The sequence below is a fragment of the Anastrepha obliqua genome, chromosome 4, assembly GCF_027943255.1.
Source record: "Anastrepha obliqua isolate idAnaObli1 chromosome 4, idAnaObli1_1.0, whole genome shotgun sequence".
Lineage (NCBI taxonomy): Eukaryota > Metazoa > Arthropoda > Insecta > Diptera > Tephritidae > Anastrepha > Anastrepha obliqua.
The window spans coordinates 97,078,399-97,095,351 of record NC_072895.1 but is presented as its reverse complement, the minus strand read 5'-3'; the positions used below and the strand labels follow the sequence as shown (position 1 = coordinate 97,095,351).

The following is a 16,953-nucleotide window of genomic DNA, read 5'->3' as shown; positions in this document are numbered from 1 at the left end:
GGTAGTCACGCACGAACTCATTCGGCTACCATAGTAAATTAATTACAGTTCAAATAGTCTTTCACTTAGGCTTTAATAGTGGACTTAGGGCCAGATAAGTCTAGACCTATAGAATTTGTGAAAAAGTTAAACTCCGATTAAGCTCCAACGATAAGAACTTTAGCGGTCAAAGCAGCATTCGAGTAAAGGTTGGGTCAAGCCAAGTTGCTTGTCTAACACAAGACACTCGGTGGCCCTAAGATCCATTGTGATACCTGCACTTGCTTTCCTTCCTCTAACTAAGTTGCTTAAAGCACTTAGACCTTTTTAAGAAGGTAACTAGTCCCTCCAGTGAGACATTTTGCACATTTCTCACGTCCTCAAAGAAATAACCATTAAGATATTTGGGCCGGCTTCTTTGAAGTGCAGGACATTCACAGAGGAGCTGTTGTACCGACTCAATTTCTTCTTCATCTGCACAGCTCCTGCATTGTGAGGTACACCCATTCTAACGGCAAGGGGTGTCAATAGTGCAGTGCCGTTTATAACACCTGTGAGGCCACTGGTAATTAATCTGTTGAATTCAAGCAGATATTTTGTCCTTTTAAAATTCAGGTTTGACCAGAGCGCTTTAGAGACCCTGCAGTTAGTGATCAGAGATCACATGCGATTACGCTCAGTGCAATCGCAGTGTATATGTAATTCGTTTAGAGGAATTCTCTTGTCCTCTACCCCTCGCTGAAGGCCAAGCTAAGAGCCTTTCCTTGCACGCTCATCCGCTCTTTCATTTCCCTCCACTCCAAAGTGGCCTGTGTCTAAAGTTTAGAAGATATACGAGTATATCGAAGCGGAAGAACAAATTTTGTGAACTCTTTTCAAGCTATTTATATGATCATCAAAATATGGTATCCAAGTAAATAAACATTAAATCTATTAGCGAATATTGAACTCAATGTTGATGAGGACCCGTCGTCGTTCTTACTGGGCATTGACTTTTTGGTGCTCACGGCAAAACTTACAAAATTCATTGATGGTGGCAACATTGCTGCCTGCATTATCGCAGAAGAATAGTCCAATAATTCCGCTAGTCCAATAGGGGCGCCAAACAAATATTACGCGGATGCGTGAAGCTTCAAATGATAACTCCTCCTCCTATTTGTGGTGTGCGTCTTGATGTTGTTCCACAAATGGAGGGACCTACAGTTTCAAGCCGACTCCGAACGGCAGATATTTTTATGAGGAGCTTTTTCATGGCAGAAATACACTCGGAGGTTTGCCGTTGCCTGCCGAGGGGCGACCGCTATTAGAAAAATGTTTTTATTAATTTTGCTTTCACCGAGATTCGAACCAACCACCTCTCTCTGAATTCCGAATGGTAATCACGCACCAACCCATTCGGCTACGGCGGCCGCCTGTGACAATACAATTTGTTAATATAAGTTGCTATCAAATTTTAAATGCGCCTGATCGAAGAAAAATCAGCATTTACTATTTTGGGCTGTAAAATCCATTCTGTGAATGTTCGTTGCTAAACATGCTATGCTGACTTCATCTATTGTGATCACTACATCTTGTAGGTAAGCGCATGCTTCATGAAAGTTTCAACAGTTAGGGGCAACAGAATTAGCAGTGAAAAGATTTTGGTGAATAATATTACTATAATTTAAAGTGCATCAATCACAACCGGTCTTCTTTGCTTGTTTTTTATAAGCCTAACTCACTATTCCTCAATCCTCTCATTGCTGTTCGCTCTCCCCTTTTGCCGCTGCAATAGTATCACAACACATGATGGAAAGAATAATGAGATGGCGCCTATCGTGGTCCCGTTACTTTGCGCTCAGCGAATTTGACAACTAGTTACGTGATTTTAGCTCCAGTACGGCCAGATTACAATTTTCGTAACTTGATTTAGCATTTTTTTTTTTGTTATTTAGTCTCGGAGTTTTAGTTCTTTCTTCATGGCATTTTTCTAGCTGCTCTAATTAAAATGTCATGTTTATAATTTTGTAAAATATACATTTTTTAATAGTTATTTAAATAATTCACTCAGTTTTATTTAGCTTTACTTTTTTTTAACATCTGGTGGCATTGCCCGCGATTGCCGGTGTTGTTGGTGTTCTTCTGCTCTCGGCAGTCAAATCTCTCTTTCGCTACTGCAGAGTTGCCTAGCTTTAGATATAAAAACGCACTAAATGCCCATTTAAAGAAAATAAAACACAAAATTTTTATTGTGTTACTTAAAGAACTTTGTATGCATGACAAATTGTTTGTAGAATGTGCGTTTTTTTTTTAATAAATGTGTTATGCTTATGTACAATTTAATTTATGAGTTTTTTTTTTGTTAAGCGAGACTCTTTTGTTAAGGGAACGACTTTTTTGCTATATTTGAAGTTATGTAACTAGATAAGGTACTCTTTTTGTAAAAATGTCAGTATGGCTTCTTTAGTATTTTCTGGTATTTTGTGGCTTATTTTTACAATGAATACAACTCGTAATGTCCTATGTCTGGAAGAAACGATAACACCTCTATGGTTTTGATTCGCATTCAGTAAGTTCAAACGCTTTTTAAAACGTGTAAGAAGGTTTTCAATCTTAAGAAGAGTTGAGAGAAGAAGATTTAATATTCTTGCATTACCTTAAATGGAGCCAAAAATTAAATTTGCACTTTCACATTATCAAATTTTATAGGAGGAAAAAAAATTTCATTAGCACTAAAATCTTCTCAGAGTGACCTTTTTTTGTTTAATAATAATATAGTTTGTTTTTTAACTTAAAGTTTCGGTAGCTTTAAATTAAAAAAAGAAACAAACACGAAACTTCAAAATTTTCGCATTTTCGGTATAAAAAAGCACTAAATTTATTGCGAAGAGCAAATGGTTGGCAATACTGCACAACTCAGCAAACTTGACGTTACGTGCGCTCTGATGGGCGCAATCTTCTTTCTATCATTCTTGATCACAACAGACAAAATTTCAAATTTCTCTAATTTCAAAGTAGGCCCTCTCACGAGCAGTCATGTCAATCTAACCTAACTTAATCATCAAAGCTTTCAAACCGTCCTCGCAAAACTCTCATCGCCTCTACCTCTTCACATGACCGTTTAAATTTACTCATTTAACATACTCCTCTCTTTGGTCCCACCCTATCGACACAGTCCGTTTGCTGAGTCTACCGTTAAAAGAGATTAAAGACGTCGACTGATGGGTTTTAGCGCTCTAAGCAGGGATGAGTGAGTTGCTACAACAACAATAGCAGCATCAACAGGAACTATTTGTTTCTCCTTTTTCTATTTTGTGATTAAAAAGGGATTTAGTGTACTAAAAATCAAGTAGAGTAATTAATGAATTCATTATAATTAAAAATTAATCATAATAATTTACTGCCATAATCATAAACAAGCAATTGCAATGACAATAGTGACTACTTAATAACTAATCGCATTAAACCATTTTATAGCACCCAATGGCCCATATAACTTTCGCTTTTAATCAATTAGGGAACCAATTTAATTTGCAATGAATTTTATATAAGCGCAAGGCCAAATCAATAGTAGCTCACAAAAACAACAATTGAAAAGTTATAACTGTTATTTAGTTAGGTAACACAACTCCTTGGCCGCCATAGCCGAATGGAGTTGTGCGTGACAATCACGCGGTAGAGCCTACCTTCGAAACCCACAATGGACATAAAACATCAAATTATAGAACAGATTTTTTCTAATAGCAGTCAGTCAATAGCGAACCTCTGAGCGTAGTTCTGCCATGAAAAAGTTAGAGTAGAATGGGGTAAGATAGGTATGGGGGCACAATAGGTAGGTGGGGTTTTCGTTGCACTGTTTATGCAGAGGTCACTCGTCTTATGTGAATTGAATACGTGGTGGGGAACAACGTTCGCGACTGTCATTTCGGCCGTCCCCATTGATTAGTTATCCTAGTTCTGGCGTCTTGTGAGCTTTTCTCCGACATAGCATTTTTTTTATTCTACGGTGCAGTGCATTTAATGTATGTAAATATTTGCCAGGTGAATTTTATTTTACGTAGAAAATAATGCTGAACACGAATAATGTGTTAGTTTTTTGATATTTTTGTTTTTAAAAAAAATATCGACACTAACATAAAACATGTGCTTGGGGGCACTATAGGTCAGCCGTCTGGGGGCATTATAGTTAGGTCACTATTTTTAATTGAATAAAATAAATTTAATTGTTTTTGCAACAAAATGGTGCGTAATTATGTGCGAAAAACGTTGAAACGAAGTGAAGAGTACGTAAAAAACGCAATCGCGGCAGTCCGAGATCGCGCTAGTGTTCGATCAGCCTTTAAACAATTTAAAATTCCGTTCGAAACTTTGCTCATCATGGATAACCACGAATCTCACATGACAATTGCTGGATTAGACTTTTGTAAGAATAATAATATTGAAGTATTAACTCTACCTCCGCACACCAGCCATCGTTTGCAGCCTCTCGATAGAGGAGTATTTGGCCCGCTCAAAACTTATTTTGACCATTCCTGCAAGGCGTGGATGTTAAATCATTCCGGCATTCCTATTACCATCGACCGAATAGCTGAACTGGCAGCTGAACCCTTGTTGAAAGGTGCTTCCAGCATGAATATCATCGCTGGATTCAGATCAACTGGCATTTGGCCATTTAGTCGCGACATTTTTTCGGAAGATGATTTCACGCCAGCATTCGTAACTGATCGTCCGTACGAGGACGAACCAGATCAAGAGGCTGGTCCATCGATTGCTCATCAAGAGACTGGTCCATCGAATGCCCATGAAGAGCCTGTTTTATCGAATGCCGATCAAGAGCCAGATCGATCGAATCTCGACCTATTAATTCCAATTGAGGACATTCGGCCGTTTCCTAAAGCTCCACTGCGCAAACCATCAAATCGAGGCCGGAAGCGACGTAAAGCTGCACTTCTCACAGATGCAGTGATGCTAGAGTCATTACGCGCTGACCAAGCAGCTGCAGCTCAGAAGAAATCGGACGCGGAAGCAAAAAAACAATTTGCCGCCGAAAGAAAAAAAGAAAGAGAGGCTGCAAAGAGGCAGAAGCTCATACAAAAACGCCAAAAATTGACCAAAGAAGAGAAGAAAAACGAATTAAAGAAAAATTCCTAACTTTTATAACATGTGCAGTGTTCATACTCTATAAATAAAAGTTAAAACGTTAATTTCCAAGTCATGTACATTGTTCTTTTCCCCTCACATATAGTGACCTATCGTGCCCCGCGATTTTGAAAATATCGAAAAAAAGTACCTTTGTCTTATTGAATGCAGCTTCCAAAATATTTAGCCAAACATAAGTCAGTATAACCAAAATGTTAGCAGATAAATAACCTTTCAAAATCTTGCTTATTTTTCAAAATCAATGCAAAAACAGCGTAGCAAGAGCTCTCCAAAAAAAAATGACCTATCTTACCCCATTCTACTCTACTCATAAAAGATATCGGCATTTGGGAGTCAGCATAAAACTGTAGGTCTCTTCATTTGGGTATGACTCTTCACAAATTGGAGTAATTCGGTCAAACACTTAGCAAAAGTATGTACACGCGACACCTATACGCATTATTTAGTTATTGTTGCTATTGCGAGTTGTTAAAACATCACCTGCGTATTATTGAGAAATGCTCCTGGAGTGTAAGTCCTTGATCCAGGTCATTTCGTTGACGTAAAACCGGCTACACGCAATTCGACAGCAACAAGCAGGCGCATCTTTCAGATTAATAATATTTGGGTTTTTTGTCCACTCGCGTATTTATACTTTTTCGTCCAAACTTGGATACTTCTCTAATTGTTTTAATTTTTAATACAAGAAATGTTAATGAAATAAATCAAATTTTAAAAGTTTTATACACCCACATGGGCCGTTTTCTACATATGCAAAGGCAAGCACACATTTTTGAATTTATTTTAATTGAACTTACATACATATATATGTATAAGTATATGTTTCTTACCAATCAGCTTTCAAAATATGCCAAATCGTTTCGAATACATTTGGAAACTATAAATAAATAAAATAAACGAACAATTAAAATTTAAAGGAAACCAGCCAAAAGCCTAATCAAGATGTATGAGTCAAATTGTTCTGCATATATTCAAAATAAACACTTGAGCCCATAAAAATGTGTCTGAAGATGGATACATGTCTATGTTTGTATAACGTCTGAATATTGTGAATTTCAAATAAATTCAAAAATAGGTCTAAAATTTAAAAAAATGTACAACGGCGATAATACTTGCAGAATAATTAATAAATATTAAATAAAAAAAGAGGTTGTCTGTAAAGTCGGTTTACTGACGATAGTTTAACGTGATAACGTCATAAGAAAATACTGATTGAATGGTTGCATTTTTCAAAAGAAAATTTTAATTTTATTTGTTTGATAGATATTTTGTATGGATATAGAGAATGAGTTAAGATTAACATAACATAATATACTTTAACATAATATAACATAACATAACATAACATAACATAACATAACATAACATAACATAACATAACATAACATAACATAACATAACATAACATAACATAACATAACATAACATAACATAACATAACATAACATAACATAACATAACATAACATAACATAACATAACATAACATAACATAACATAACATAACATAACATAACATAACATAACATAACATAACATAACATAACATAACATAACATAACATAACATAACATAACATAACATAACATAACATAACATAACATAACATAACATAACATAACATAACATAACATAACATAACATAACATAACATAACATAACATAACATAACATAACATAACATAACATAACATAACATAACATAACATAACATAACATAACATAACATAACATAACATAACATAACATAACATAACATAACATAACATATCATATCATATCATATCATATCATATCATAACATAACATGCTGTTCAAGCAAGGTAACGTCGCATGAGCAAGATAACGACGCATTTTTTGGTGCGTGCAGCCGGCTACATAGAATTATAAGACGTTATCACGTCAAAAAATAATAATAACATTAAAACAACAGGTATTATTAACAAACTTGGTTTTATTTTAAATTCTTCAAGTAAATCAAATTAATAATAATCAATAAGAAGGCATATGCAAATACAAATACGTGAATTTATATATGTACATATGCGCATATACATACACATATACGCTCACTTAAGTAGGAGAGAGCAAGATGTCGAACGTTGCCGTTCGTTTGCTTTGTTTGCTTTGTCGTTCGTTCCGCGCAGATCATTCAAGGTAACGGCAATGAGCAAGGTAACGACACATTTTTTCGTGCGTGCAGCCTGTTAAATCGAATTATAAGACGTTATCACGTCAAAATAAATAATTGGGACATACACTTCTGTTAGGTGTTTGACCGAGCTCCTTCTCCTATTTGTGGCGTGCGTCTTATTATATTTTTCCACAAATGGAGGGTCTACAGTTTCAAGCCGGTTCCGAACGGTATAGTTATATTATGTAAGTAAGTTTGACGGAAAATAAATCCATTATTTTCTCGGTAGATGGCTGTAGTGATCGATAACTCCTAAAGTATCGATCAAACAATTTAAAGTTTATGCTCGTTGTCGTTGACTGGCCGTTTTTTGTTTGTTTCATCCAGTTGTGAGTTACCGGGTGTTAACAATGGAAGTCAACCAAAAAGAGAAAATTCGGGGCATTTAACAGTTTTTATTTGATAAAGGGGAATATGCAAGCCAGGTCGTGGAAATTGTGAATGATGTTATGGTCAAAGATTCACCTAGCACAGGCAGGCCCGTCGAAAATGTCGATAAAGTCACAAAAATAAACGAAGTAGTCATAGCATCGCCCAGGAGCTGAAGTTTGACCAACAAACAATTTTAAACCACTTACGCAAAAATAATGGATGTCTTTTCACCTAAACAAATATAAAACAGGTGGCGCACAACTATTCATCCAATTTGATTTTAAAATAACTGTTTTAAACTGTTGAATAAAAAAACGATTTTGAGTTATGGAAATCTTTAATTTGACCTTTACTCGCTCCATTACTTGTCTGTTTACATACAGCAGCTGTCTAATTCACAAGTACCAAATATGACTTACACATACACATGCCAAATATTATATGACACCATTTGCAAAAATTATAAATCTTGCGATAGGGTGATTAATTTGCGCTACCTTGTACAATATAACTATAAAAATATGGTAAATTTTAACAAATATGTATGTATGTGCATAAATAAGTAAAAAATCCGTTCTTCAAAATCATAAGCAAACATATTGGATATCTGGAATTCAAATGCAAAATCTGTTGAAATCACTAATTAATAGCCTTAGCCAAATGCAGGGGATGTAAGGCATTATATACTTATATAAGTAATACAAACAGAAAATTTCTTTGAGTATATGCGTGAGTATATGTATATATGAGTGTGTGTGAGCAAAGCCAAGCAAAGGCAAAGTCAACAAGAAGAAGTCAAGTAAAGTAAAGTAAAAGCAAAAGTGTAAATATTGACAATGGCCATTTAATGAGTGACTGCGCCACTAATTGAATAAAACTCCAGTGGGAATTGACCTTTTGAACTAACAAAATATGCGCCCGTACATATAAACATAAGTAGTTAAGCACGTGCAAGTGAATATATGTTAAAATGCAGGGTCTTTCAAGTTCGATTTTCATTTGACACAGCATTGAGTTTTGGCAGCCTGTTACGGTTTGATGATTTAACTTTAACACGTTGATTGCCAGCGCATCATCACTTGTGATCGTAGCAAAAGTTGCTCTCCATAGGCCAGTGTCCATCTCCCGGGCGATCACATGAAAAAATTAGCCGCAGGTGCGAATGTATCACCGGTTATGCATTCTGATGTCTATAATTTCAATTCAACCTCTGCTATGGAACGAGTTAAGGAAACTTATAAATGTATATTAAAAGAAAACATATTTTAACCTATAAAAAATAAAGCAATTGGTCCATTTTAAGTAGAAGAAAATTCACAAAAAGTAATCAATTACATTTCATAAACAGTGAGTTTGATGTTGCTGGAAAACCGTCCAAAGGTAATGGAAATTCACTATGAAATTAGTGGAACTATTAAAATTACAACAGAGCTCAAAATAAAAATGAATGAGTTAAAATTATGGAAATTAATTATGGTCGATTTTTAAAAACAATATATCTCAAACTTTGTGTTTTTTTTTTTTTGTGGAAATAATCGTCCGAATGAGTCGATAATTCAAAAGTTGGTAAAAAGTTTCACAAAACTGGTTCTGTCTAGTATAGAAAAAGTAATGACAGACCAAAACCTGAACGTTCTGCTGAGAGCAACAGAGCTCAAAATAAAAATGTTGATCAAAAAATCAGACTCAACTGGCTCGATGAAAAACTCAAAGGCACCAGTGCATATTTGTTTCAGCCGATGAATTGAAAAAATGACTACGAGAAAAAAAGCATTGAAAAACGATCGAAATTCGCCAGTTGAACATAAACAGCAACCCAGCCTATCTACAACAGCAATAACAATGTATTTTTGAGTTACTGTTGATGCATGAATATTTATTTATTTATTCTGAAATCAAAAAACAATTGTTCTACCTGAGTACCTACTACAAAAAAAATCCTTATCGAAAAGTTTATTTAAATTACAATACACAGTTGAATTGAGCAGAAATGCATAGTTAAGATAATGCAAAATCAAGTTCAATGGAACTCGAAATCTCACTGAGTGCATAAAAAGAGCGTACAATAGAAGCACTGTAGGCATAATTTGTTCTGAGCCTATAAAAATGGAACGCATAGCATTCGCATTTATTACGTAAAGACCTGGTGGAGAGCGAAAATTTAATACTTTCTAAAAAAGATGAATAGTCATTTCACCTTTGATAATAATAAACAAAAAGGCAGCGACAAACTCGATCTTCTATGTGCTTTCTAGTTGTTTAAGATTGCTTAGAAGTAAGCGAGATTCATAGACTAGTACATTTTCAAAGAAATTCAGGGTAGCGAGAGCATACTTAAGGAAAACTTTTTGTTCTCGAACAATTCTGTTAAGAGAGAATTAGTGGTAACGTCTTTAAATAGGTACGGCGGCCACCATAGCCGACTGGGTTGGTGCGTGACTACCATTTGGGAGTGCCTAGGTTCGAAACTTCGTGCATGCAACAGCAAAATGATAGGAAAATCTTTTTCTAATAGCGGTCGCCCCTTGGCAGGCAATGGCAAACCTTCGAGTGTATTTCTGCCATGAAAAAGCTCCTCATAAAAAACTATTTGCCGTTCGGTGGTGGCGTAAAACTGTAGGCCTCTCCCTTTGTGGAACAACATCAAGATGCACACTAGAAATAGGAGGAGGACGAACTCCGCCAAACAACTTACAAAAGTGTGCGCGCGAATTATTTATTTTACTAATATATTATTATTATCCCACGCCACTCTTCCCTCCGCATATCGCGCGAGGCGGGGTCCATTTTCACCAAGCACGATGACAACTTCGAACTGAAAGTTTATTGTTTTTTTTTTTTGTTTTTTTTTGTTATTATATAAAATATTGCTGCTGTATTGAGGATATCTCACTACTCAAAATTTTAGTTACTAATTCGACAATGGCCAAAATAAGCAACAGTTTTTCTTAAACCGCAGTTTGACAAATTTAGCGTTGGTTTTATTTTGACTATGATTATGCGCCATAGAGTTTATGTGAAAAAGTGAAAAACAATTTAAGAGATTTCGAAGATAACATTCGACCCGAATTTTAAGTTTAAGTTAAGATTGGGCCGCAATTGTGCCCGGCAGCCATAGAAATATTCATCACCATAAGTCGGCATCTGTAAGGGTGGACACGAAGGACATTCATTTATCATAAATATAGGGTGATCAATCATGAGGTGCTTTTTTCAATAGTTAAAAAAAAAACAACAATGTAAATTATGTTCAAAACCTTTATTTATCATTTGAAAGGACATTCTTTGACATTTACTTTTTGAATATGACTTCATTCAAATGTTGGCCGCAACTACGCTTAAGGTGGTCCATTCTGAAGGTCCAATTTTCAATCACTCGTTCGAGCATTTCGACTGGTATGTCGTAATGTTAGCTTCCAGAGCTTCAATCGTAGCTGGTTTATCAGCATAGACCTTGGACTTCACGAATCCCCAAAGAAAAAAGTCCAAAGGTGTGATATCACAAGATCTTGATGGCCAACTCACAGGTCCTAAACGTGAAATCAGCTGCTCTCCGAAATGACTTCTGAATAAAGTCATTGTTTCACGAGCTGTATGGCAACAGAACGCTGATTTTCATAATACAGTTGAACAATTTGTAGACGTTGTTGCGGTGTGAGTCTTTCCATGATGAAATGCCAAACGCTGTTCAACAAATCCACGATGACAGTTTGCCACAACTCGCACGCGATCTGTAAAAAAAACGCAAATGAAAAAAACTCCTCTTAATTGATCACCCTATACATATATGGTACATCATCTACCACATTTATATGCCAATACACAGATAATGAATGAAATACTATCAATCAAAATATGTACTTATCAAACTATATTTAATTGAAATATTCCAACTTGAAATAGCCTAATATCATATCAATAAATGTTGTTTATGCTAATTTGAACCAACACTTGATAGAAATACTTCAATATTCAATCAGAACATGTCTTTTGTCTGCACCTACATATGTATGTAGGTTAATTGAGAGAATTAGGTACTACGAATACGGATCGTAGCGTATGCGACAAAATGTACGCGTGGCACACGCTTCAATGTTGCACACTTGTGTTTGAATGAGAAAGGCAAACGCTCGTCGCAGCTTGCGTGCAGCATGACGCCTATCTTACAGCAGTATCGGTCGCTTGGTGTCAAGTATGATAATACGCTTGTACAGTGCAATGCAGATAGAGTGAACTATGTAGTTCAAGGAAGGCCTGTTCACGCAATCAAGGAATTCAAATCAGAAATTTAGAGATGCTTTAAGTTAATTCATTCGTGAAATAAACACATTTAAAAATTTCATATCACATTTAATTCGCCCATTTTGTATTGATTATTATTTTCGACATAGATTCTGGTGCTCCAAATCTACATGAGTTTCTAGCTACTTTTCATTAAACAAATGTCAGGGGCTCATTTCTAGAAAAACAAACACGCGCAAAGTTAATTCCTCAAACATGTTACCAGTATGCGCCTTTAACAGCCAAGATGACATAATCTCTGCAACTGTATAGTTTCTACATCTTTTTTTTGCTAACAGCTACGGCATTACCGTGCTGGCAAAGAACTCCTCAAAAGCACTCCTACATACTGTTAAAATGTTCTCTAGAATTACCTGCAGCATGGCGGATGAGTAACATTTCTGTTAAGAGTATGTAACGAGTAATTATCGGATGCGCCAATTGAAGCGACGCCTTTTTGAAATTACACTACTTCGCCTTTGTTACAAATAGCAAACAGTCTATAGTTTAAAATTACAACATTTATTGCGAATATATTCACCAATCGAGTGAATCGTTACAAACGTTATTTTTGAATCAATTTGGCGTGCCTTATGCTTTGTGTGATGCTGCTGAAACGTTAAAGTGGTTTTGTAGAAATTATGAAAATCTCATATTTTTCGAAAAAGTGGAAATAAACTATTCGTATTTTATCTAAAGGGTGGTTAAGTTTCAAGAGCCGGTGTTAATTTTGAATAAAATACAATTTTTTTAGAAAATTATTGTCATTTCTCTTAATTATGATATTATTGGTATGGCTCAATTACGTATGGAACAAAATATCGGCCAAACCTCCATCCGGCCTCTGCGGCACACCTCCATCCGATGGTTCAAATTTTCGATGACGCTGAGGCATAATTGAGGTTCTATGCCGTTAATGTGCCGAATTATCTCATCCTTTAGCTCTTGAATTGTTGCTGGCTTATCGACGTACACCTTTTCTTTCAAATAATGCCAAGGAAAGAAGTCCAACGGTGTCAAATCATCTGATCTTGGCGGCCAATTGACATCGCCGTGACGTGAGAGTATTCGGCCATCAAATTTTTTGCGCAAAAGAGCCATTGTTTCGTTAGCTATGTGACAAGTGGCACCGTCCTGTTGAAACCACATACCGTCCACATCCATAGCTTCCAATTCGGGTCATAAAAAGTTCGTTATCATCTCACGATACCGAACACTATTCACAGTAACTGCCTGACCGGCCTCATTTTGGAAAAAATACGGCCCAATGATGCCAAACAGTCACTCTTTGTGGGTGCATTGGTTTTTCGACAATCACTCTTGGATTATCATTCGCCCAAATGCGGCAATTCTGCTTATTGACGAATCCACTGAGGTGAAAATGTGCCTCATCACTGAAGATGATTTTCTTCGAATATTGGTCATTCACTGTTGCCCGATTTCATAATAAGCCTGAATCACTTTAATGCGTTGCTCGATTGTGTATCTTTCCATAGTTCAAATTGAGTTGGGCTGAAATTGAAAAATGTCAAATGCAATGTAGAAAAAACTTTGACATTTAGGTGTCGTTTACATTCAATACCGGCCCTTGAAATTTAACCACCCTTTATAATATTTTCAGTGTGATAAATGTATGTCAGGATAAAAGTCATGACACTAAAATAGCTATATCTCTGGAAATAATTAAAATTTTAACAAATCATTTTAAGGACATATTCTTAGAAGGTTAAGTTTTGACAAAAAATGATTTTTTCGAATTTCTACACTAGAATACCCCCTTAATCCCATGTCGATGGGTCGTCGCGTATTTCTACTATATAACGCCAACAAAAAATTAGCAAAAATTCATAAGGTATCTTCTAAGCTTCAACTAAAAATATCCGAAGAGATTTTTTTCAAAAATTTTTATTTCAATAATATTTTTTCATTAAAAAATAGTATAAAACAAGCAATGAAGAAGTCAATATATTTTTTTTTTTTCAAAATTGGCAAACAGTTTATTTATACATTAAAATAATATAAAATTTTTTGTTTTCTATTTTAATCATTTCAAATGGCGGATGTACACTCAATTCTTCCAGGAAGGTCGCAACGGGGCTTCTCAATCGGCGGGCATTGTAGCGTCGGCATCAGTGACCTGAATACAAAAAACCAAAATTTTTTTTGTTTAATATAATATTTTCAGTGTAATAAATGTACTTTAAGTTTTAAATATCATACAGAGCTTAATATCGCTATGAAATGAAAAAGTATTAATTAAAATTACACCAGACTCGCTTGCGTTGGCTGCACTTTTTCAGAAATATATCGAACTATCGATTAATTATATGAAAAGTGTAATAAGTGGTTAATATGCGCTTGTATATTAGAGGCGATACTAGTAAATATGCATGGATTAAACAAACAAAAACGTACAGAGTAGGTTTCTACTTACTTAAAGCCTCTTCCTCTTATACTGTAAGAGCTCTCCAATAAATTAGAATAAATTGTAGATAATCTTCAGAGTGAGCACAGTTTTATGAAATATATTACGGTTTCGCATACATATGCACAAAAGTGTAGTTGAAAGTTAATTATTCGTATCGAATAATCGATTAAAGTTGTATACCTTTTTTCTCAATGAACAGCCCTGTTTGAGTCATCAAATTTCACTTCATAGCCATATCTAATCTTTAATTAATTATTTACTGTATTCTTGCGGATTTTGATCACGTTTTTTATGCAATTAAACAATAATATGTTCATGATAATGATAATTAGGAAATTTCCAGGAATAAACACACATTTATTAGCATGAATCGGCAACTCAGCATGAAAAAGTAGAAAGCTGTAAAGTGGTATTTCTAAGCACATAATATATGTATGTATGTGCAACAGTCACCGTAGCGGAGTAGATTTGTGCTGATACGTGAAATTATAGGAACAATTATTTTTTTCTGATAGCAGTTAACTCTAGCAAACCTCCTTCCTATAAAAACCATCTGTCATATTTTACTACATAACCTTTTTACTAAATTTAAAAGAGATATTTTGAGTGATGGAAACCTCTATTTTGACATTTATGTGCTCCATTGCATGCCTGTTTGCAAAAATTATAAATCTTACGATAGGTTGATTAACCCTAATTCCATGTCGTTGCACTTTAAGGGGCTATTCTAGTGTAGAGGCATAAATTTGAGGTGTTTTTTCGGATGTTATAAATAAAAAATATTTTTACTATCCATTTTTAATAAGATATTTATTAATGTGTAAGCAATATATAAAAAAAATTAAAAATCTCAAAAAACGAAAAACTCAAAAAGTTATAAGTTGTTGAAGTGAGGGTTAAATGGCGCGCCACACCTACCACGATTGCAAGCGTTCTACTAATCTGAAACAAAAAAAATAAAAAAAGATTATTAATCTTGATGAATGCTGCTATCGTACTTAATACAAAAAAGTGGAAAAAAATTGTTTTTGGCCAAATTACGGCTGCCCGAAAAAGTGATCAATTTATTTCCTACTTTTTGTTACTTTACGGAATTTTTTAAAAATAATAAAAAATGTATTTTGTTATAATAATAGTAAATACGATAGATATATATATATATTGAGAAGGCTCACACCAAATTTTAAGTAAATCGGTTAAGCAGAACCAGAGAAATCAAGGTAAACATTTTGAAATATATAGTTTCGAGAAAAAGTTTTGGCTGCAATTACGCCCTGTGACGTTCCAGCCGAGCCAGATTAGAAGTCGTGACACTAAAATAGCTATATCTCTGGAAATAATTAAAATTTTAACAAATCCTTTTAAGGACATATTCTTGAAAGGTTAAGCTTTGAGAATATTAAAAACAAAAAACGATTTTTCGAATTTCTACACTAGAATACCCCCTTAATCCCATGTCGATGGGTCGGCGCGTATTTCTACTACGAGTATATAACGCCAACAAAAAATGAGCAAAATTTCATAAGGTATCTTCTAAGCTTTAACTGAACATATCCAAAGAGATTTTTATTTTTTTTATTTTTTATTTTAGTAATATTTTTTCATTAAGAAATAGTATGAAACAAGCACCGTGTAGCAATTTCATAAAGAAACGGCTACGAACGACCATCGACATGGGGTTGTATGTACGCTGTTGGAAAATTTAATAGAAACAATTTTTTTCCTTGTTCATTCCTCTCGGGGCTCTATGCCCGACAAGACTTCTCTTGCGTTGGTTTCGTTAAGGGGACAGATACCTGTAAATGGCCATATTTTCCCTGATTTTCATTCAAATTATTTAAAATGAAGAAGTCAATACATATAATTATATTTTTCAAAATTTGGCATAAAGTTTATTTATACATTAAAATAATATAAAAAAATATTTTTTTATTTTAATAATTTAAAATGGCGGATGTACACTCAATTCTTCCAGGAAGGTCGCAGCCAGGCTTCTCAATCGGCGGGCATTGTAGCGTCGACGTCAGTGACCTGAAAACAAAAATGAAAAAAAAAAAATCGCGAAATAAAATGCTTAAAAAAAATGAGTTTTGGGCGAATTTTCCTACTATTTTTGCTTCGAAAAATTTCGAACTTTTCGAAAACTTGTAAATTCACATAGAAAGTAATATCATAAAAAATATGTGTGCAAAATTTCAGGGAGATCGGTCAATAACTTTTTGAGTTATCGTGTACGCCAATTCGAAAAATGTAGTTTTGAGAAAAACGCATCTAAAGTCGGCAAGGTAACTATACCTCTCCCAGCGCTCGAATGCAAAGAATAGAGTCGTCACGGTTGACGATCTATAATATAAGAAATACTTAAATTTACGTTCTAAAATTTTTTTGACATATTCTTAATGGATTATATTAACATCTTATGAAAAATACAAAGTTCTTTTTTTTCGAAATTTTACAGGTATCTGTACCCTTAACCCTCCGATGTTCATATGGGTCTGGCCAGACCCATTCGATCTTTAAATGTATGTAGATCTTTTATTTTTAATATCTGAGGCTTCTTA

At 34.7% G+C, this 16,953-nt stretch overlaps 1 protein-coding gene across 2 annotated transcripts in view; it reads left to right on the top strand.

The window, feature by feature from the left end:
• The window catches only part of LOC129244027 (fatty acid 2-hydroxylase), a 98,334-nt gene that overhangs the window by 36,300 nt on the left and 45,081 nt on the right, over positions 1-16,953 (top strand). The gene's annotated exons all lie outside the window — the stretch shown is intronic.